The sequence below is a fragment of the Mandrillus leucophaeus genome, unplaced genomic scaffold (assembly GCF_000951045.1).
Source record: "Mandrillus leucophaeus isolate KB7577 unplaced genomic scaffold, Mleu.le_1.0 Scaffold861, whole genome shotgun sequence".
NCBI classification, from domain to species: Eukaryota; Metazoa; Chordata; class Mammalia; order Primates; family Cercopithecidae; genus Mandrillus; species Mandrillus leucophaeus.
In genome coordinates this window covers 816,574-841,750 of record NW_012109375.1, presented here as the reverse complement: position 1 = coordinate 841,750, position 25,177 = coordinate 816,574, and positions in this window count along the sequence as shown.

The following is a 25,177-nucleotide window of genomic DNA, read 5'->3' as shown; positions in this document are numbered from 1 at the left end:
AAAGATGACTTTGGAACCACCTATGAGACACCAGTCTAAACACCCAACCACTAATGCAATGAGACAAAGAACTGAGGAAGAGAGTACCTAGTACTACCTAAGTTGTATAAGGTTGACCATCACCTCCCTTTCCAAGTGAAAATTGCAAAGTCAGAGTTACAGGTAGCTCTGCCTTCCACATAGTCTGATTCTTCTTTATGATTAATGGAGTAGAGTACATCCAAAAGTACAGCCAACGGAACAGTGCTTCTTCTTTTTCCTTAAGTAAACAGCAGTTTGGGTCATTTGACTATAAAATATTGAAGTAAGGAGTTCTCAGCTTTCCCACAGCAGAAACAAACTTTTGGGTATAGTAGAGTTTAGGGGGCACAAAGACTAATAAATGTGTTTCAGCATGAGCAGCTGGAAATATCTATGATCAAGCATCAAGGAAGAGACACAACCTCCATTTCTAGGTCACTGAATTTATTCAATAAATATTTATTGAGCATTCAGCAAGTATCCAGCAGAGACAAATCCGAATCTGGATGCTGCTAGTTCATTTAGTTCCTTGCTGAGTCTACATACAAACTAGATGTTTGTATGTAGGTGTGTATTTGATACTTGCTTTAGAATCATGATGGAATCAGAAGCCAAGTCTCTGACCACTGACACTCGTCTGTAGGTGTTTGTGCCATCTTTTGCCATGCCCTACCTTGACACATCGAGTCAGGAGGAAGAGACTTTTGGAACTACACAATTATTTTTTAAAGCAAATGAGTTTTGTTTAAAAACAAATGGTTTTGTAGCTTATCAACAGTAGTAGAAAAATAATATTCTTTTTGTTTTTTATTTTAATTTTCAAGTTCTGAAGTACATGTGCAGGATGTGCAGGCTTGTTACATAGGTAAATGTGTGCCATGGTGGTTTGCTGCACCTGTCCATCCATCACCTAGGTACTAAGCCCACCATGCATTAGCACTTTTCCCTAGTATTCTCCCCTACCCACACCCTCCTCCAACAAGCCCCAGTGTATGTTGTTCCCCTCCCTGTGTCCATGTGTTCTTATTGTTCAGTTCTTACTAATGAGTGAGAACATGCAGTGTTTGGTTTTCTGTTCCTATGTTAGTTTGCTGAAAATAACGGCTTCCAGCTCCATCCATGTCCCTGCAAAGGACATGATCTCATTCCTTTTTATGGCTACATAGTGTTTCATGGTGTATATGTACCACATCTTCTTTATCCAGTCTATCTTTGATGGGCATTTGGGTTGATTCTATGTCGTTGCTATTGTGAATAGTGCTGCAATGAACATAGACATCCATATATCTTTGTAACAGAATGATTTATATTCCTTTGGATATATACCCAGTAATGGGGTTACTGGGTCAGATGGTATTTCTGGTTCTAGACCTTTGAGGAACTGCCACACCATCTTCCACAATGTTTAAACTAATTTACATTCCAACCAACAGTGTAAACGTGTTTCTATTTCTCCATAACCCTGTCAGCATCTGTTGTTTCTTGACTTTTTAATAATCGCTATTCTGACTGGCGTGAGATGGTATCTCATTACCGTTTTCCCAGTGAAATAGAATAGTGAACTCACAAATGAGACCACAAGTCTACAACTCTCTGATCTTCAACAAACCTGAAAAAAAAAGCAATGGGGAAAGGATTCCCTACTTAATAGATGGTGCTGGGAGAACTGGCTAGCCATATGCAGAAAATTGAAACTGGACCCCTTCCTTCCACCTTATACAAAAAGTAACTCAAGATGGATTAAGAACTTAAATATAAAACTCAAGACTATAAAAACCTTAGAAGAAAATGTATGCAATACCATTCAGGACATAGGCATGGGCAAAGATTTCATAACGAAATCACCAAAAGGAATTGCAACAAAAGCAAAAATTGACAAACGAGATCTAATTAAACTAAAGAGGTTCTGCACAGCAAAAGAAACTATCATCAGAGCAAATAGGAATCCTACAGAGTGGAAGAAAATGTTTGCAATCTATCCATCTGGCAAAGGCCTAATTCCAGCATCTACAAGGAACAAATTTACAAGAAAATAAACAAAACCCCATTAAAAAGTGGGCAAAGGACATGAACAGATACTTCTCAAAAGAAGACATTCATGTGGCCAACAAACGTATTAAGAAAAAGGTCAGCATCACTGATCATTAGAGAAACAGTCTTAATTTTTGGTGAAAACGAAAAGCAATGTTTAGTTTATTTCAATCTACGTAAAATGTGAATTTCACCTTTTAGTTTTTAAAAGAGCAATGTCTATTTCTTCGTAAGACCTGTTGTTCTAGTATTCCTATTCTGATAAATTATAAAATATCTTTCTTTTCTCCCGCCTTTTTCTGCAGAGACCTGTTTCTTCCCCACATCTCACCTCTGCCCTTTCAACCTCTGACATGTGTTTGTTACTCAGAGCACCAAATGATGGTCAACAAGTTTACTGGAAAACATCATACAAGGAGAAAAAAATCCTTACTGCTTCTCAACTTATGTTGGCCTGAAAGCACAGTGATTTATATCATATCAGGGGGACAAGTTCTTGGTATGTTGGCCTATGTGTGGGCAGATGACCTTTTCCCCAGTAAATGAATTGGATGAATAGAAATGTTAAATTATTTAAATGTATATATGTTTAAAATTCTATGAAGCAAAATAGCACGATAGTTATACCCCAAAACATCCTTCTAAAACTATTTGTTGCCTTATGAACATGACATGAACACAGATTGTGAAAAATACTGACATTTTAGAATAAATTATTAATGGAATTGGAGTTGATAAGAGGCAGATAGGTACATACCAAGGAAAAAACTTGAATCAATCACTTTTATACTCTTTCTGAAATTCTCATTTGCTTTTAAAATAATTGTGTAGTTCTAAAGAAACTATAGACTTTTAGTGAAAGAAGACATACTCAGCTACAGCTTTTGAACCTTCAGTGGACAACACTATTGTCACCCTTAGCCAGTGAATTAAGAGCTCTGTTAGAGAGAAAAATGGTATATTTTCATTTCAGTTTGACACTGTTCAAGATGCAGGTATAACTGACATCTCTTTAATAATACTGTATTCAAATATATCACAGGATCCGAGAAAGTGTCTGATACTTGGAGTAAGCATGAAGTCAAACACTGGGAAAAACACGTTTCAGACTGTCACAGATGTTCTCAGCAAAAGTGTGTAGGATGTTTTAGCTGATGAGAAATTCAACATGTAAAGACTGTTTAATGAGTTAAATCCTGTTCTAAAAAGTAAAAAAAAAAAAGAGCTTCCAGCCAGGTTTCTTCATGGTATGACTCTTTGTTTTTAATTTGCTAATGGGAAGTAAGATATAAAGTCAGTCTTCATTCAGCTATTATATTACGTTCCTGTGGGTCATCTTTAAGAAAGTCATGTGGGAGAGGAAGGATTGTTAGAAATGATTTTAAAACTCTCTTTGGGGGAAATAATGCAATGTCCTAAAGATATGGAATCGACCAAAATTGTTTGGGAATAAGAAAATCTGATCGTGTGATTGCATGAGACCATTCTATTAGGTTGGTGCAAAAGTAATTACAGCTTTTGCACTAAATTTAATGGCAAAACACTAAAATAGAGATCAGCATTCAGGTGATCGGCCAAGGGCAAAGATTGCACTAAAAATCTGAGAACATGGGAATATGACTTCTACTTGCCAAAGAAAACTTTAAACCACTGAATTGGAAACACTAGCCCTGAAATGACTGAGTTAGATCTCACCTCCAACCCTTTTACCTTAGCTCCATTATTTCTTAGATAAAGAGACCAAAGGCCTGAGAGTAAAAGTGATTTCTCTGGTCATACTTTTTACTTATTTATTCATTCAATAAGCATTTAATGAACAACTCTGATGAACCCAGTGCAATGCTAAATGGTAGGCAGGGGTGGATCTCTATTTGCAGATCCAGAATCTTATACAATTTTAAGATAAAAGTGCATAAGTAGGTCAAAAGAGGAACACTTTTGTAGAATAATGGAAAAAATAAAAAATGTTAAAGCCAATAATCATCACAAGCATCATAAAATCCAGAAAAATAGCATAATATTTATATGAAGTAACTACCTATCACACACCTCTATAAATACATACCTAATATTATTGTGCTTTGCTTTATTGTGCTTCACAGATACTGTGTATTTTTTACAAACTGAAGGTTTGTGGCAACCCTGAGTCAAGCAAGTCTATTTCCAACAGCCTGTGCTCACTTCATGTCTCTGTGTCACGTTTTGGTAATTCTTGCAATATTTATTTCAAACTTTTTCATCATTATTATATCTGTTGTGGTGATCTGTGGTCAGTGATCTTTGATGCCCCTATTGCAATTGTTTTGAAGCACTACAAAGTATGACCACATAAGATGGCAAATCAACCCATAAATGTTGTGTGCATTCCAACTGCTCCACTGACTGGTCATTCCCTGTCTCTCTTTCTCCTCAAGCCTCCCTATTCCCTGAGACATGACAATTTTAAAATTAGACCAATTAATACCTTTCAATAGCCTCTAAGTGTTCAAGTGAAAGGAAGAGCCACATGCCTCTCACTTTTGATAAAAAGCTAGAAATGATTAAGCTTAGTGAAGAAAGCATTTCAAAAGCTAAGTCAAAAGCTAGCCCTCTTGCATGAAGCAGTTAGCCAAGGTGTGAATGCAGAGGAAAAGTTCTTGAAGGAAATTAGAAGTGCAACTCTGGTGAACACACAAATGATAAGAAAGCTAAATAGCCTTATTGCTAATCTGAAGACAGTTTTAGTTGTCTGGATAAAAGATCAAATCAGGCCTAACATTTCCTTAAGCCAAAGCCTAATGAAGAGCAAGGCTCTATGTCTCTTCAATTCTCTGAAGGCTGAGAGAGGTAAGGAAGTTGCTGAAGAAAAGTTTGAAGCTAGCAAAAATTGGTTCGTAGAGCGTAAGAGGCCATTTCTGTAACATAAAAGTGCAATGTAAAGCCGCTAATGATGATGTAAAAGCTGCTGCAAGTTACCCAGAAGATCTAGCTAAGATAATTGGTGAAGATGGCTATGCTACACAATAGATTTTTGATGAAGACCAAAAGCTTCTTGTTGGAAGAAGATGCCACCTAGGATTTCATAGCTGGACAGAAAGTCAGTGCATGGCCTCAAAGTTTCAAAGGACAGACTGACTCTTCTCCTAGGGTCTAATGCAGCTGGTGACTTAAGTTAAACCAATGATCATTTACCATTCCGAAAATCCTAGGGTCCTTAAGAATGAGACTAAATCTACTCTCCCTCTATAATCTACTCTATAAATGCAACAACAAAGTCTGGATGACAGTGCCTTGTTTATAGCATGGTTCACTGAATAGTTTAAACTCACCACTGAGACATACTGCTCGAAAAAAGATTTCTTTCAAAATATTATTGCTCATTGATAATACACCTAGTCACCCAAGAGCTCTGATGGAGATATACGAAGAGATGAATGTTGTTTTCATGCCTGCTAACACAACTTCCATTGTGCAGCCTATGGATCAAGCAGTAATTTCAATGTTCAAGACTTACTATTTAAAAAACACATTTTGTAAGGCTATAACTGCCATAGATAATAATTCCTCTGGTGGATCTGGGAAAAGCAAATTGAAAACCTTCTGGAAAAGATTCCCTATTCTACATCCCATTAAGAACATTTGTGAATCATGAGTGAAGCTCAAAATGTCAACATTTGCAGGAGTTTGGAAGAAATTTATTCCAGCCCTCATGGATACATTTGAGGGATTCAAGCCTTCTGTGAAGGAAGTCACTGCACATGTGGTGGAAATGGTGAGAGAACTAGAATTAGGAGCAGAGCCTGAAGATGTGACTGGATTGTTGCAATCTCATGATAAAACTTGAATGGAGGAATAAAAAGAAATTGGGTAATGGGTACAAACATGCAGTTAGATAGGACAAATAAATTATAAGTTTCCATAGCAAGGCAAGTTGACTACAGTTAGCAACAATGTATTGTATATTTCAAAATAGCTAGAAGAGAAAACTTGAAATGTTACCAAAACATAGTAATAATAAATACTTGAGGTGATGGACACCTCAAATATCCCGACTTAATTATTACACAGTCTATGCATGTAAGAAAATATCACATATATCCCATACATATGTACAAATATTTGTATCAATAAAAATAACTTGAATGGATAAGTTACTTCTTGTGGATGAAAAAGTGGCTCTTGAGATGAAATCTACTCCCAGTGAAGATACTGTGAACACTGTTGAAATGACAACAAAGGATTTAGAATATTACATAAACTTCATGGAGAAAACAAAAGCAGGGTTTGAGAGGATTGACTTTAATTCTGAAAGAAGTTCTACTGTGTGTAAAATGCTATCAAAGAGTATCACATGTGACAGAGATGTCTTTCATGAAAGAGTTAATCAATTCAGCAAACTTCACTGTCGTCTTATGATATAGTTTGACCGTGTCCCCACCCAAATTTCATCTCGAATTATAGTTATCATAATCCCCACATGTCATGGGAGGGACCCAGTGGGAGGTAATTGAATCATGGGGGCTGTTTCCCCCATGCTATTCTGGTGATAGTAAGTTTTCATGAGATCTGATGGTTTTATAAGGGGCTTCCCCCTTTGCTCAGTCCTCATTCTTCTCTCTGATGCCACTATATGAAGAAGGACATGTTTGTTTCCCCTTCTGCCATGATTGTAAGTTTCCTGAGGCCTCCCTAGCCCAGTGGAACTGTGGGTCAATTAGACATCTTTCCTTTATAAATTACCTAGTCTTAGGTATTTCTTCATAGCAGCATGAGAACAGACTAATAGAGTAAATTGATACCAGTAGAGTGGGGTGCTTCTATAAGGGTACCCAAAAATGTGGAAGCAACTTTGGAAATAGGTAACAGGTAGACGTTGGAAGAGTTTGGAGGGCTCAGAAGACAGGAAAATGTGGGAAAGTTTGGAACCTCCTAGAGACTTGGAGGGCTCAGAAGACAGGAAGATGTGGGAAAGTTTGGAACTTCCTAGAGACTTTTTGAATGACTTTGACAAAAATGCTGATAGTGATGTGGACAATGAAGTCCAGGCTGAAGTGGTCTCAGATGGAGATGAGAACTTGTTGGGAACCAGAACAAAGGTGACTCTTGTTATGCTTTAGAAAGACACTGGCAACATTTTTCCCCTACAAAGAGGCAAAGAGATCTGTGGAACTTTGAACTTGAGAGAGATGATTTAGGATAATTGGCAGAAGAAATTTCTAAACAGCAAGATGTTCAAGAGTAAACAGAGCATAAAAGTTTGAAAAATTTGCAGCCTGACGATGCCATAAAAAAGAAAAACCCATTTTCTGGGGAGAAATTCAAGCCTGCTGCAGAAATTTGCATAAGCAACAAGGAGCCAAAGACAAATCGCCAAGACAATGGGGAAAACGTCTCTAGGACAAGTCAGAGACCTTCACGGCAGCTCCTCCCATCAGGAGGCCCAGAGGCCTAGGAGGGAAAAATGGTTTCATGGGCGGGGCCCAGGGTCCCCTGCTGTGTGCAGCCTAGGGACTTTGTGCCCTGCGTACCAGCTGCTCCAGCCGTGGATAAAAGGGGCCAAGGTAGAGCTTGGGCCACAGCTTCAGAGGGTGCAAGTCCCAAGCCTTGGCAGCTTCCACATGGTGTTGAGCCTGCAGGAGCACAGAAGTCAAGAATTGAGGTTTGGGAACCATCTGCCTTCACATGATGTATGAAAATACCTGGATGTTCAGGCAGAAGTTTGCTGCAGGGGTGGAGCCCTCATGGAGAACCTCTGCTAGGGCAGTGAAGAAAGGAAATATGGGTTTGGAGCCCCACACAGAGTCCCCACTGGGACACTGCCTAGAGGAGCTGTGAGAGGAGGGCCATGGTCCTCCAGACACCAGAATGGTAGATCCACCATCAATTTACACTGTGCACCTGGAAAAGCTGCAGGCACTCAATGCCAGCCTGTGAAAGCAGCCAGAAGGGGAACTGTAACCTGCAGAGCCACAGAGGTTGAGCTGCCCAAGACCACGGGAGCCCATGTCTTGCATCAGTGTGACCTGGATGTGTGACATGGAGTCAAAGGAGATTTCAGAGCTTTAAATTTTAATTACTGCCTCATTGGAATTCAGACTTGCATGGGGCTTGTACCCCTTTGTTTTGGCCAGTTTCTCCAATTTGGAACTGGTGTATTTGCCCAATGCCTGTACCTCTATTATATCTAGGATGTAACTAACTTGCTTTTGATTTTACAGGCTCATAGGTGGAAGGAATATGCCTTGTCTCAGATGAGACTTTGGACTTGAACTTTTGGTCAATGCTGGAATGAGCTAAAACTTTGGGGGACTGTTGGAAAGGCATGATTGTGTTTTGAAATGTGAGTACATGAGATTTGAGTATGTATTTCATTCAGTTTAATGAGGGGACATGAGGGGTCGGGGCAGAATGATATGGTTAGGTTGTGTCCCCACCCAAATCTCATCTTGAATTGTAGTTCCCATAATTAAATTACCTCCCACATGTGGTGGGAGGGACCCAGTGGGAGGTAATTTAATCATGTGAGCAGTTTCCCCCAGGCTATGCTTGTGATAGTAAGCAAGTTCTCACAAGATCTGATGGCTTTATAAGGGGCTTCCCCCTTCACTTGGGTCTCATTCTTCTTCTAGCTGCTGCTGCCATGTGAAGAAGGATATGTTTGCTTCCCCTTCTGCCATGATTATGTTTCCTGAGGCCTCCTAGCCCTGTGGAACTGTGAATAAATTAAGTCTCTTTCCTTTATAAATTACCTAGTCTTGGGCATTTCTTCATAGCAGGGTGAGAAAGACTAATACACCCCATTTTAGGAAATTGCCACAGCCACCCCAACCTTTAGCACCCACCACTCTGATCAATTAGCAGCCAACATCAAGGCAAGACCTTCTGCCAACAAAAAGTTTATCACTTGCTGAAGATGCAGATGATCATTAGCACTGTAGTAATTAAATATTTTTAAATTAAAGTATGTGTATTGTTTTTGTGACATAATGCAATTGCATACTTAACAGACTACGATATAGTATAAACATAATTTTTATATGTACTGGAAAAAAAAAACCTCATGTGACTTGCTTCATTGCAATATTCACTTTCTTGAAATGATCTGGAATGACACCTGCAGTATCTCCAAGATAAGCCTATAGTATCTTTTCCTGATAATTTTGGCTACATACTTCTTGATCACCTTTTCTATGACAAGGACTTGGTAATATCATTTTCTATAGACAAAAAGGAAAGTTATTTTACCCTTCAGCATCATTGATCAAAGTTTATTTCTGCTAATTGGCAGTTTGAAATGGTTTTTGAAATCTTCATCACTCATTTTTGGTTATGTAATTTAAAATTCAGAATTGCTATCAAATTTGAGGGAACATCTATAAAGGAGAGCTCTTCTCTTTTGATTTGATTCCAGCAATGAAAATCAAATCTTCTATGATTTTACACAGCTAATAATTGGAAGAATTTTTCATAAACTAACTTCTGCCACCATATAGTTTGAACCTTGTTTCTCCGCTACTTCCTATATACCTCCCCTGCTTGGAGCCATAGGAACGGCAGTTTCAAAGGACAGCCTCTAGTTCCCTATCATTGCATCCCAACACCAGATGAGTTGGCACAGGAGACAATATGATTATTTCTGAAAGCTGTTCTTGGACTGAATCAGCAAGCAAAGCAATAACTTAACTATACAAAGCAGTGAATGTGAATGACAGAAATATGTATCATCAAACTGAAATGAAATACATACTCAATTTAATTCTCCCTTAGCCAAATTCAAATAGCACCTTCGGTCACATTAACAGTTACTCAACATGAGGGAGAGTGTGACTGAGGAGAATTCAGTGGGGAAAGGCCTGTAAGTTTAATTGGTGGTGGTTAAAATATCTTACTTACGCAAATTTTACCAAAAGTAAATGACCGTATGAAGTTTTGTTAAAGATAACCCCCTTCTTCACTAAGTAAAGGGACAGTGCAACCTAGGGACTTAAAAGCTAAACTGCACTAGCTTCATGGTAAATGTACTTCATGTGGCAGGGATTCAATAATGAACATTAAGTAGCCTCTACCATCAAGTGGCTTTCAGTATACATCAGTGAATCAGCTGTTACCATACAATGTGTTATTTGCTGACATAGATAATAAGCATATGGACCACTTGTGAAAACACACAGAAGACAAACCTCACCCAGTATCAAGGAATAAGGGAAATTGGTTATAACTGAAAGTAGAGGCCGGTTGCAATGGCTCACGCCTGTAATCCCAGCACTTTGGGAGGCAGGCAAATCGCTTGAGCTCAGGAGTTCAAAACCAGCCTAGGCAACATGGTGAAACTCTGTCTCTATCCAAAACGCAAAAATTAGCTGGGCATGGCAGTACATGTCTGTGTTCCCAGCTACTCGGGAGGCTGAGGCAGGAGGATCGCTTGAACCTGGGAGGCAGAAGTTGCAGTGAACTGAGATCATGCCACTGCACTCCAGCCTGGATGACAGTGACAGAGTGAGACTCCACCTCACAAAAAAAAAAAAAAAAAAAAAAAAAAGAGAGAGAGAGAGAGAAAAAGTAGAACCCAGTCCCAGTTTACTAAAGCCAGCAGTTTAGGGCCAAATAAAGGACCTTTCCAAAGGCTATATGCTCGTTTGAACAGCATTTTAGTTTATGGTCCACATCACGGCTAGTAACAAGGGAGAGAGTGAGAGTAATTGGTGAAGTCTTTTTAGATTTTTAAGAACTGATAAACTAGAAAGAACAGTCCCCAAATTTAATCATCTACCAAGCAAATGTTCTAAATATTACAAATTAGAGATCAGCATCTTGTTCCTAAATCTACTTATATAGTCACCAGAACCCTGTCACCCATTTATAACCTACCTGTAACCACCATTTATTGAGAACTTACCATTCACAGGTTCTAGGCAAAGGACTTTATGTGATGTATTGCATTTAATTCATTTGACAGCATTCATATTTGGAATCCTTAGTACTCTATCTAAATATGGAGACTGCTGCTTAAGGAGTGTAAATGCTTTGCCTAGCATGTACAGATATTAAGTAGCAAAGTAGCATTTGCAATAAAGACCTTCTGACTCCAAGGCCAGTTTTGGACTATGTACCATGCACAGTGATCACTGCAGCAGATGTAGAGGTGAAGTAAACAAAGTCTATGTCCTCACAGAGAAAAAATTGACAAGAAACAAGAACAAAATCCCAAACATGTCCTGTTTCATGGATGGCATGTGCTGTGAGAAGCTGTATTCCTCCCAGCTCCTGGCCCATGCACTCATTTTGCTGTGTCACTCAGGCCTCCTTATTTGTTCCTTAAGTACACAGAGTATTCCCATCTTGGGGCTTTTGCATTTGATGTCTTTTTGCCTTGGAACACTTTTCCCCTAGGTTTCTACATGGTTTATTCCTCATCTCACTGAAGTTTCTGCTCAAATGTCATCTCTTTAAAGAGAACCTTGACCAAACTGCACCTCTTTCCATTGTATACTTCCTGTTTTTTCTTTATAGTGCTTAGCACTACCTGCATGCATGAATGTGAACGGGCATATACCCATCTAGATCTCATCGCCTCCCTCATTAAATGTAAACAGCATGAAATCAGGGGCTTCATTTTGTTGTCTGGCTTATCTCCAGTGCTCAGAACAGTGGTCAGTGCATTGCAGGTGACCAATAAGTATTTGTGAATGAATGGATGTGCCACTTGTGTGGTCTGATGTCAGGAACAGTCAATGAGATAGGCTGTGCCAGAACAGCAGAAACCAAAGAAAAAGACAAGTCCCTATACACCTGTTACTTCACTGCAGGTCTGGATCTATACCCTGACTTGTTAATGTTTCCAGAGAAGCCTCCTTCTTCTACAAGACAAGCAACACTTTTTTTTTCTTTGTGGGGTAAGCTCCTTTCTCCCTGTGAAAGGGCCAGTTTGAGGCCAAAATTGAGATTCGGAGCAACACATTCAGTCCTCACACAGACTTTCAGTTCTCTGACATGATCACATGTATTTCTCCTTGTCAGCAAGCCTGAATTTTAAGACACACTTATTGTGTTCCTCTAGGAAGTTGTTTGTGATATTTAGAGCACAACCTTATCTGCCCTACTATCAGGCATCGATACATATATTTGCATACATATACTTCGTAAAAATGACTAAAGATAGTCATATATGCTTAGCGGAAATGAGATCAAAGATTTACATGTCTAAGAGGACGGCCTTAAAACTATTGTTCCTTATCCCTGTAATGCCATCTTCTTAGAAATATCTCTTTTAGTGAAGAGGATGCATTCTAATGTATCAGAGGTGTAATAACTAAGTAAGTTCCATGGTGGGCTCCAGCTTTGGCCACCAGTAAGTTACTTTCATTTCCCCAAATTGTCTAAGACCACAGTGGATTCAGAGAGGTCAGTGTGTATAGAAGCATCTGCATAGCTCCATTCCCCACTTAAGTCCTTAATCTCAGCCCCTGAAGCCATGGCTGCCACAAATTATTTGTTATTAAGAAAAAAAAACTGTACCTTTTAAAACAATGATGCACTTTATAGATACCGGGGATACTCCTGAAATCTTTATTATTAAATGATCACTTCTTGCTGTTTGCTGTAACCCTGGACACATAATAAGGTGGGAAAATGCATTCATATATTAAAAGCATAGATATTGACCTAGAACTTAATTTTGGAGAAGTGTTGCCATCATCCCCACACTAGTGTAGGAGCCTCTCCATGCCCTGCAGTTGGCTGGCCTGTGTCTGCCACTTACAAGTCTAGCCGGGGAGATAAGGGAAATGCTCCCTGGGTAGCACCACATCTAGTGACAATGATGGAAGCTGCGCATGGTGTCTTGCCTGTGCTTATCATATTCTCATGACAAGGCCAGTGCCTCTCTAAGGACCTACCTTCTCCTCACGCAGGCCAGGACCTAAACTTGTTACCGAGATAAATTCCCTGCATCATCAGATGCTGTCTTGGCCACCATCACCTCAAACCACAGACATCAGCTGGAATGCAATATTCAGAAAGACCTGTGAAGTCCAAGACCAGAAATTCTCTAAGCCCACTCTAAACCCTGTTCAAAAGATCCCACATCTGAGGGGCTGTTTGCCAGCTCTTATTTATTTTGCCCTTTAATATAAGCCAGTATTGTTGGAGCTTAGTAACCAAAGGGCAGAGAGGTATCAGGTGAGGTTAAACAGATAAATAGGGGGCAGATCAGGAAGAAGCTTATTTATAAGGATTTGAGACTCCTGTGAGGTCCTCTTGCAATGGGTCACAAAAGTTGTCATTGACATAGCTGAGACTCAAATCTAGGCCTATCTGACCCCACAGACCAAACTCTCACAATTACAACGCATTCCTGATTATTACTAGAAATCAACTCTCTGTAGAAATTTTAACATTTTACTTGTTTCTTATTCTTATTTTTCCAATTTAATTTTCCAATTTTTGTACATCCTTTCACTGGCAAACTTGTTACAATATTCATTTATACCCATTACCTCCCCATTCCCAACACCTTCTTACCCTAGCTCTCAAAATCTATTCTCTGCTCTCAATAGTTTTTCTTGAAACTTTAATTCTAATGAGATTTGTTTAGTCTTCACTCTCCTCAATGTCTCCATAACATCTAATACCCTTTCCTCCCAGAAGTCTCTTCTGTTTTAGTTTCTGTGACACAGCATTGCACCTTCTTATGCTCCTTTACTGGACACTTTTCCTTTCCTGCCCCCTAATAAGTTATCCAGTTGCTGTTCTCAACCTTCTTCTCTAGGAAGTCATTCTATTTGCTTCAGCCACCACCTAGAAGTAGGTAGATTCCTAAATCCCAAGCCCTGTCTTGAATGCTACAATTCCACTTCGTTCATGGGCCATATTCTTCTTTCCATCCCAACTAATTTCTGCTACTATGTTTTTTATTTCTATTAAGAAAACTACAATTCTTCTAGTACTCCAGGTAAAAACCTAGTCCATTAGAAGAGTCTAAGGGAGACGTCCTTTAGATTATTTCCTCACCTCTCACAGCTAATCGCTCAACAAATCTCGTGGATTCAATTCTGACAATATTTCTCCTAGGTATCGTATATCTTCTATTCCACTGCCACTGTTCCAATTCTTACTCTCATTACCTCCTGCCTAGATTATGGAACTTTCTACTCTCACATTAATTGACATAAAAGTAGTATTTAAAAAATTTAAGCTCTGAGAATATATGTCACCACCGTACTGTTTTTTATAATTACACACACACACACACACACACATACACGCACACACACACAACCCAATAAGTCCTCATTATCCCCATAATGAAATACAGACTCTACCATGGCTTATGTATCAACTAGTATAGGCTAGGATTTGCTACAAAGCATCCCATCTCCATGTCTTAAAATAGCACATTTATATCTCATTCACGCAGTCAATATAGGTTCAAATGATGTTGTGTCAAACACCATTAACCTCAGTAGGGAAGCTGCCAGGTTCAAGAGGCTGAAGAGTCCCAGAGTCAACAAACAAGACATGAGGTTTTATTCAGGGCTTACATGTAGGGGAGAGAGTCCAGTGGCAGCGGGGTAGGCAGGAAAACATCTTGCAAACAGCATGTGGTTTATACATAGCATTTTCCCTTAACACCCTCCCCTTAACGACCGTCACCTGGTAATCTTCATTTAACCCAAAACTCAGGACCTCAATCCCCTGTATGGTCAGTGTTCCACAGGGCAAGTCAGGGGGCTCAGATGGTCCTCATGGACAAGGAATGAATCTCTTTGTTGACCACTCTTGAATTCCCTAGCTTAGAACACACATTCAGGTGCATGTGCCATACAGGGTCATTCTAAGGCCATGCTTGTTATTGCTATCAGGTGTTTACCCTACAAGTGGCTCTCAGGAAGCCATCTCCCATGTGCTGCCTCAATGTTGCACTTCCATATCAAACACATTTTCATAATCTCATGGCAGCAGGAGAACCAGATATACAGTTGAATACCAGAAATTAAATGTTTCTTCCCACACACATTCACTGGCCAAAAAAAAAAAAGTCACACGACCATGCCTAATTTCAAGGCATATAAAAGTACAGTTCTCCCAGTGACCAGAAAAGGAAGGCAAGGACTTCAGCGAACAGTAATAATGTTACCAATAAATCTCTTCTGAGTCCTTGAAAATATATTAGAGGCCCTGGTAATGTGTTTGCATAGACTCTGCATTTACTTTATTATCATGCATTTTAAATTTTGTACTGAAATTGTTTGTGTGTGTTTTTGTTTTTGTTGTTGTTGTTGTTTTTGAGGTGAAGTTTCCCTCTGTCACCTAGGCTGGAGTGTGGTGGCATGATCTCGGCTCACTGCAACCTCCGCATCTCAGGTTCAAGCGATTCTCCTATCTCAGCCCCCAGAGTAGCTGGGAGTACAGGTGCCCGCCACCACACCCAGCTAATTTTTTTTGTATTTTTGGTAGAGACGGGGTTTCACCATGTTGGCCAGGCTGGTCTTGAACTCCTTACCTTAGATGATCCACCCATGTTGGCCTCCCAAAGTGTTGGGATTACAAGAGTGAGCCACCGCGACCAGTCTGAAATTGCTTTTTCAATTGTGATATTACCCTGAAAAACTAAAGTCTCCTTGAGAGTAAGTACCATGTATTATTCAATGGGCCACCCATCTAATAGGTTGCTCAATAAAAATTGTTTCAATAAATGCATTGTTTACCACATAAAGCCCAATTTTTTTGGCTTAACCATAACCTAGCTCCCACCATCTTTCTGGCATGAGCTCACATTATATGACTTCATGAACCTTATTTTAAACAAACAATTCTTATTAAAATAATTCTTATTTCTACTATATGCTCCACATTTTTCCATCTTTGTGCCATTATTTACTGCTTCCTTATCTTGGAAGCCTCCCTAACCACATTTTTCTATTGTTAAGTCCTACAGATTTTGTAAAAAGATCTACAGGTATTTCAATGGGCAGTTCTAAAGACAATTCTCTTTCCAGCCTGAAATAATGTCCTCAGATGCCTAAATCCTCAGATGCCTATCAAATTTTACCCAAATCCTATATTACCACTTCATCATACGAAGTACTCCATAAAGGTTTGTGGGATGAATGTTGAATGTATTACATAGTATAAAATCCTTTCCATTCCCTCCCCACCTCAGGAACAAGAAATGAACTTCTAAGAATCCATGAAATATTCAACACCCTATTCAGTCCCTATTAATAAGCTGCTGGAACAATGACTCTAGAGTGTGGAAGTACCTGTGTAACTTTAAATGAATTATCAACAATCAACATTTTGCCAAGGAAAGCAATAGGTATGTCTTATTTGTCGTTTTGCCTTATTCTATCTTCCTGTTGGATTTATTAATGCCCATATCATCAGAGCTATAATAAGCCTTAAAATTAATGTCCAATGTCTTTTGTAGCTTAAGACTTAATTTATTCCCCAAGCCTTGGACTCTGGCACAATTAGGGTTTGATACATGGACATTTCTGCTTACTCGGGACTTAGTAGAAAAGGACTCCACATTTTGAATGGCCTCATAAATATATATTGAATTTAATTTCCTAACATGCAAAACCCATTTTCCTGTTGTTTAGAGATTTTTCAGGCCGAGGGTAGAATAAGTTTCCATACGTATTTTTGTTGTGCGCTATTAATTAGTTCATAAATCAACATGTCTTAGAATTGCACAGATTACCCTAAAGCCAATACACTTAGCATCAGAACATGTAACTGCATTCGTCAACCTCACCTTTGTCTCACAAAGGTTTTGTTCCAAGCAGTTAAGATTGCTGGGGTCACATGGACATCAATAAAAAGTCAGTGGTACTTCAACCTTTCTTACTACATTCCTTTTTTTAAAAAAAATGTTAATATACAGGGTGGGATAGAAAAGATGCAACACGCAAAACTGAAAAAGAGGTTAAGGAACGTGAAAAATTGAAGTGGAACAGAGCAAGAGACATTTAGAGGTATTCAAAAAGGTCAATCAGATACATGGCAGTCCATAGGAAAAACAATATAAGATGATGTACTGTGGGAGGGGTACATATTAGAGCAAAGTATGCCATATGTCAATACTTTTTTTTAAAAGGAGGAAAGACGCCAGACGTGGTGGCTCACGCCTTTAATCCCAGCACTTTGGGAGGCCGAGGCAGGCAGATCTTGAGGTCAGGAGATTGAGACCATCCTGGCTAACACGGTGAAACCCCATCTCTACTAAAAGTACAAAAAATTAGCTGGGCTCCCCTGTAATCCCAGCTACTCGGGAGGCTGAGGCAGGAGAATGGCGTGAACTTGGGAGGCAGAGCTTTCAGTGAGCCAAGATCGCGCCACTGCACTCCAGCCTGGGTGACAGAGCGAGACTCTGTCAAAAAAAAAAAAAAAAAAAAGGAGGAAAGAAAAAAGCAGAGGATAAAGAAGTTGAAGAGGTTAAGGAAGAAAAATAAGAAGTGAAAAAGAGAAGTAAATAAGGGAAAATTCCCAAGCATTCTGTATACTTCTGCAAATGTAAAATTGGACCTGGGTGCTGCCTTTCACATTCTTATTATGACTTTGAAAGATGAACTTCAGTGAGGGAGAAAAGCATTGGCCTTGTCTTCAGTTCAAGTTGAAGGACACGCTTCAGGAAACTTTCCATGTGGCCAAGACTGTAATCAGTGGAACAGATGCTGTCATGTCTCCCATCACTTTTTCCATATATTCAGAATCTATTTTTTTTGTAATTCTCACTCTTTAAGTAGAAAAATAATTTCTTAAGCCAGAGAGGCCTACATAATTGAGAAAGTTACATCAAAACAAACAAAAAGCTATGACCTGCAGAGAATAATGAACATTAGTTTATCCATCCATCTATCCAACCAACCGTTCTTTATCTACTTTTTGTTGTTAGTTTCTTCCTCCTTTACCAATTCCTATTTATTCATTATTTATTCCACAAAGGCATTATTATTAGATATAAATAGATCAATAAAATGAAGATCTTATTGTCAAAGAATTCACTCTCTAGAATATAATCATTTCCAGTTTGGGAAAAATATGCCGGGTCTCTACAGTTTCTTGTTTTTGCATTAATCCTGGGTTTATTTTTCCTAGGTTGGGATCCCAATCTTCAAGTCAGTTACACAAAAAAACTCTCTTCATAGTGCAGCCCAATTATTTTTGTCAGTTCAAGAAAAAAAAAAAATCTTTCAATATTCAATAGGTTTTCTTCTGCTAGAAAATCCTTAAAAATAAACTGGACCAAGTTCCCAGCCCAGCACCTGGCATGCAGTAAGTATATGACATATGATTTCCCTTTCTCTTGCTCCTTCAAGAGCGTATCTTATATGATGGATCACATCTACCCTGTGAGGTAAGCTCTGTAGGGCTTGATCACTCCTATTAACATGAGGGGGGAGAATGTCCAAGATTATCCAAGGCGGCAGAGTTGACAGATCCATATGACATCTGATTCCTCATCCATTACTCTTTATACTCAACATGTTACTACCTATTTCTAGGACAAATTGAAGTGCAAAAGAAAATCCCCCTTGGAGCGGAACAGTTAGAAGCTATTACATCACAGTGATTTTTCTGAACCTGCTTGAAGATGACTGACCACACTCAGCTACAGGCACCTTGATCTCTACAGAACTCTGAGCCTTTTACTGTGGTAGCAGCAAGGACCTGGGCTTGCTGTCATCTCAGAAATCCTATGTCAGATGGTGAGAGAGCAGTTCCTCAGTGACCACCACTGACACTTCCTACTCATACCATCTGCATAAAAGTCAAAGTTCTCATCACGGGCTTAAGACAAAGTTGGACAAGTCTCTCAGTCTCCTACCACACTCCTCCACCCCAACCTGTTCTGCTCCAGCCACACAAGTCCCCCTGCTGTTCCTAAGCTGGGCCTGCCCTTACCTTAGGGCCTTTGCTCTGCCAGTTTCCTCTGCCTGAAACACAATGATAAATACCTATGCAGCTGCCTTCCTTGTGCCCTTTAGTCCTTGCTAAAATGTCACCTTTCCGATCAGGCTCACCCTGTCCGTATTTAAAATGTCAACTATTTCTCCCCAATTCCCTTCACTTTATTTCTTCTGTTTTTGTGCCATCATACTTATCTTTAAGAGTGTAGACTTCCCTTACTTAATATATTTATTATTTATCTTCTGCCCTCATCTCCTTTGCCTATCTCATTCGAAGACGTAGCTCAAGCAGCACATGGGAGGTACTCATTAAGTTTTCATTGAATGAATGAATGAATGAATGAATGAATGAATGAACACATCCCTAGACAGAGTCAGGAATTGATGAAGATGGATGCATGTGCTTCCTATGCTGAGATTTATGGTACAACTAAGCCTTTCAAACTGTTACCAGTTTATTACTATTAGAGTTACTAAAGTATATTTTGTTTTGCTTTTTCCCTCATGGATACTTCTCAAAGAGATCCAGGGGTCCCTTAATCCTGCATTGTCTCCTTGCAGGAACCATTTCCCCCACAGAGTTGCCTGTAATTGTCAAAGCAGCACTAATTGGAGCTTGTTCATGCCCCCTGCCTGAGACAGCAACCACCTTCAATTCAAAGGCCGGCTACCTGGTGAATGCCAATTCAGCACCCAGTCAAAGCCGGTTATGCTTGAGCTTTCCTTGCCAGCAGCATGTTTTCCTGTTTAATCCATGTTAACATTCCAATTCAGGTTCTCATAACTGGCACACATTCTGTCTGACAAACATTGTCCTTCCCCCTTCTGTCTTCTTTTTCTCTTATAGAAACATTATTTATTTATAACATATTGTAACAAACAACTCTACAGCCGAGAGGGAGGCATACTTCCTCCTAACAATACCCACGTATGATATAAAGGGTGATTTTTTCACTTGCAAGAGACAGTTTAGGAAAGTGGTGTCTATTTGACAGGAATCAGAGATGGGAGGAGTAGGGATGAGGTCCTGGGAAGTCCCTATCCTCAGGATGTGTGTGCAAAACCCTCTCGTCTCAGAGCCTGCTCAGGGTGCTGCAGCTTTTCGAAGCACTCAGACTGCTTCCTCGTGAATGTGACTCTGGTGTATATTTGGAAGTGGAAAATGCTGACCTCTCTGATCTGTTTGATTGGGCCTCGCACCACAGAAAGCATCTTGTGAGGGGAAGGAGGAAGAAGAGCCTTTAATTTTCTTTAATTTGTCATGGTTTTCATTTTCATTTGAATGGTATATGTCAGAAGATCTCAGTTTGGTGAAATGTCTTACCCTTGTCATCATGTCCTCTCCACAGTCTGCCTCAGGCCCATGAACTGTACCCTGCAGTCACTGTGGCAAGAAGCCGTTCCTTCCTCACGTACACGGGGACCACTCCTCAGTCCACTCTTGTTAACGTTATAACAAAAGATTATGTGTGACCACCTTTAAGGGAGGGCACATATTCTTTCAGGACAGTGATTTGTTAGGGATGAAATAAATAATGATTGATCAACTGCTTAACCACCCAAGTAAGACATTTGTAATCTTGCCATTACGTTATGCGATGTCTGGAAAGCCACGCAGTCCACTACCAGAGAGAATCCAATCTTACTCTTAGCCAATCACAAACAAGCTCGAGGTCCAGAGAATGCTGCGAATAGTATCTTCATTGTTCTCCTTGGGTTCAGAGAGAGGCCCTGCCATTCTTCCTTCCTCCTTTTTCCTTTTCTCTGCCTCCCACAGCCCTGTTTCCATGTAATTGTGGCTCTTCCTTGTATAAGTCTGTGGGGTGCATTCCCAGATCTACTGAGAGAAGGGGGTGCTGAGTAGGTAATTACATTCTTCAGTATAAAACATTTAAAAGACAAACAAACTCATTTGTGAAGGGCTAAAATAGATAGAACTCTATGTACGAGAAACTGTGCTAATCACTTTACACGTATTGTCTCATTTAAAGTTCATGAAACCTATGAGTTGAGTGTTATCATTTCTCTGATGATTTCACAGAGTAGGAAGGTAAGACATATAGAGAGAGTCACACAGGAAGTTGCACAATGGAGTAGTAGAGAATTCAGAATCTCAACCCAAGCTGCCAAATTCTTGAGCTGACATACAGTAAGGTATAGAGTAGTGTCAAGAGGATTGAGGGAGCTAAGGCCTGCAAAGCACTAAAAACACTGCCTAGCACATGGTGAGACTCAATGCAAAGGGGAATAGAACCAACTCTGAGAAAGGAAAGGAAAGGTGAGTCTTGCCATACGTTCATTATTCGGAGACTGTATACACAGATGGAAGTTGGGGTAAGTTGCTTGGGGAAGCTCTCTTTCTCTCATCAAATATTTATAGAATGACTATTCAGGGCCAGACCCTGTGCTAGGTAGACTCAACCTAATTGTTGCCTTCAAAGGAAACAGAGGAAGAGACCTGTAAAAGGACAAATCCCTAAAGTATTGTAGGCCTTACTGGAGCCAGACTTACAGAGAAGAGGGTGTAGTTGATTTCTACAGGGTGTGGGTCTCAGGGTCAAGAAGGGTATCATAGGAGTGCCACCAGTCAGAATAAGGACATCCAATTTCTAATACCACTGCTGTAACAATGAAGGATACATAAATCAACGTTTTTCTGAATTCCATCTGCCAAGTCTGGCAACACCGAAAGCCACTCACAGGTGACCGACGGATATTTCTGGTCTCATGTCCCTTTATCAGTACAATGGGAAGCAGACATTGTTCACCACTGCATCCTTAATGAAGTATAGAGATTAAATCCAAACACACAGTCACATAAAACTCCTTTAGCTTTGATGACTAAATCACCTCTTTTCTTTGTTCCAAAAAGGTCATGTTTGCTGTAGATACACAGATGTCAGGCAGTGAGCTCAAGTTTACATTTCAATTTTGTTTTGTTTTTATAGCCCCCAAGCCCTAATCATTTTCTGCCGTACCCATACTATCACATTTTTCTGTTGTCATTGCACTGAGTTAAATCAATTTACCTCCCTGTCCAAATTGTATGCCTACAGAGTTAGAATCTACTCAGGAAAATACGACCAAGTGGAGCAAATGCTGGGCCTGCAGGTGGATGACTTGACACCCAGTCTCAGCTCTGCCATTCACCTGGGTCACTCTAAGGTGGATTGCTCATCTGTAAAATGGGTTTTGTTCATAGATGCAGAGTGAGTTGCTACTCTGGAACTTGGAGAGAAATAAGATGGACTTTGGAAACTTCAACCTGTCACACAGTAGATGTGACACATATCGTGGGAGTAAACCAAGAGATTATAATCTGCGCCTTGTAGCTTTAGAAACATCCCAAATTCTAGTCAGAGTGATCTAGGAGCAAACCCAGGGATGGCAAACTTGACCATAATTAATATCTAGTCAGTAGAAAAAAAAATCAATAGTATTGAATCCTCTTTGGAGAAAGGTTTTGTGAACAGATAGTCTAGGACTGGCACCTCGAGGGGTCAGCAAACAATGGCCTGTGGGCCAAGTCCAGCTTGCTGTCTGTTTCTGTAAATAAGGTTTCACTGGAACATTTGGTTACATATTGTCTAAGCCTGTTTCTGTGCTACAATGATGGAGTTCTGTAGCTATGACAGAATCATGTGGTCCATAGTACCTAAGTATTTACTATCTGGCCCTTTACAGAAAACGTTTACTAGGCCCAATCAGTCTTTGATCTCTCAGTATTTGATCTCCTCTGGCTTATCTCCAGAAGAAACCATACTCCCAACAGTTTTCACATGAGGGCAGGGGGGGGTTTGGTGCTCATCAGAGTCTCCATGTGCGGTGCTTAATTATACATACCCCCTAGTGTGGTTATACTGATGGAAATGCCAAAGTTTCCAAGTTTGGAAATTTCTTCCTAGATTTGTCTAGGATCAGATGCCTGATAAGTCCAAACGAAGAAGTAGTGTTCCTGACAGCCACATTCCCACCTTGGAGATGAATGTATCAAGCTACTGAAGCTTAACACCATTTAATATTCAAATGCATAATTCCCCTTGTTCAGTTCCACACCCCTCAAGCAATCTTCTGATAATTTGACTTCCCATGTAGAGTGCCCCCCAGAGAGCAGGCCAAGTTGACATATGTCTGCCTGCCAGTAGCTTTTCTAATTACAGATGACTAAATTGGTGTTCTAGCTAATATATGTCAGTCTCTATGAACTTGGTTTATGTGTCCCAGTCCCTGAGGGGCAAATGGCAGAGACACTCTTAATGTAATGACATATTCTTCTGTGTTCTGAATCCACAAGATTGTCTTGAGAATATATGAGAAGTGAACACGGACCCAACTTGTTAAACCATAAAGACCCCACTGTGCTCCCTTGATTTCTAGAAGTGCACATTTGACAAAAGCTGAGGACAGGGGTCAAGGAAACATTTAGCTGTTCTCTGTGGAAAAGACTTTGCTAATAATAAAAATACTATCAGTGTGGTTCGTTAACAGTTTTTAATTGAGGTGACCTGTAGAACTCACCAGCCAGTTTCAGTTCTAGTTATGGCTTAAATGTCTCCTAAATCTACTTTCCCCATACCCGTGGCTCTCCTCCTTTCCTGAGAGAAGCCTTCACCTTCTTTCACCTGGGCCTACAATGACAACAGCCTTCAGTCTAATCATTCCAAATGCTTTCTCAACCCTCACGTGCTAGAGTGACTTACCCCCAAACACGAAGCTCAGCATGCCGGCTTCATGAAAAAAATTTTTAGCAATGTACCATTCAAACTGCTCCACACCCTGGCCCCACCTTACCAGTCACATGAGCCATGATCCAGCTACACTGCACTGTGTGCAAGTTCCGCAACACACTATTCCCTTCTATGTGCCTCTGCTGTGGCAAGATGCTAGTTGATCCCCCCTGCATAACTTGTTTTTCCTTTTTCTTTTCATGGGTACAGAACCACCTTATTAAAAGCATATTTCCCTGCCCCCATTGAGGCTACACGTGGTCATGTCAAAGTCAATGAAATATAAAGAAGTGAATAAATTTCTGTCTTCCCTACTAAAATAAAGTAACTTACCCTGGACTGCTTCTCCCTATTCTTCCCACGGCTGGAACATAGCAAGCCAGCTGATACTCCAGCAGTGTGAAAAATGCCTAAAGGACAGTGGAGCAACAAGTTGGAAGGACCAACAAGTTGGAAGGACGATGGTCCCTGAATGACCTCATGGAGCAGGGCAGCCCCACCAGACTGCCTACCTTGAGACTATTATGTGACAGGCAAATGGACTTCTGTCTTTTCAAGCTACTGTACTACAGATCTCCTTGTTACAGCAGCTTAGCTTTTACCAGAACAGACTTGCCTTCACATATTCTAATTATTCAGGCTGCCCCTTCCCTGTTCACATTACATTGTTGTGAAGTACCACAATGACCTCAGGACCAAGCAGAATGAATCCCTCCTTGCCTGTGCACCCCATAGGACATTTACTTGATTGCATTGCCAACGCCATACTGCTGTAATATGATTTTTGGCTTGCCTGCTCTATGAGCAAGGTAAGCACCATTTTAAAATTTGTCTTTGAATCTCCAGTCCAAAGTCTAGCACATAGTAGGGGATCAGCATGTTTTCAAAGGTGAATAAATAAAAGCTCATCCCCTCACCTAGCTTGGCAGTAAGAAGCATCTGAAGAGTTAAGACGTAGAACACAGAAAATTAGAAGAAAGAGATAAATGAAAGGGAAGAAACAGTGAGGCATAGGCCATGCCCTCTAGGTCTGCTGCAGCCTCAGCAGCACCCAGCTCTCTGTAGGAACTCAATAACCACAGATCGATTGAGCTCAACCTTTGCTTGTCATTACTGCTTCCTTCTGCCAGACCCCAAGGAAGCTTCTATAGAAAGTCAGTCCAGAGACTAAAAGAATAGTGAGGGGTGGTGCGTCAGATCAGCTGTTAATTAACAAATCATTCAAATCACGGAGTAAACAAATCTACACTAGCGGTATGCACAAGTTTCAGTGTATGGCTTTATTTAATTTAATGTATTTTGGTTTATAAAATGTCTCATGATTATGGGATAGCTGTTCACTTAAAACCCACTTCTTTATTTCATCAGATTTTCAAACTGAAACTTTTAAAAGCAACTGATTCTCTGGCTGATCCCATTTCTTTCCTATAGCCATAACTATTCATGGTACTTTGGAAACACAGCACATGTTGCTTATGGAAACACACACTAAAGTGAGAGCTGGGA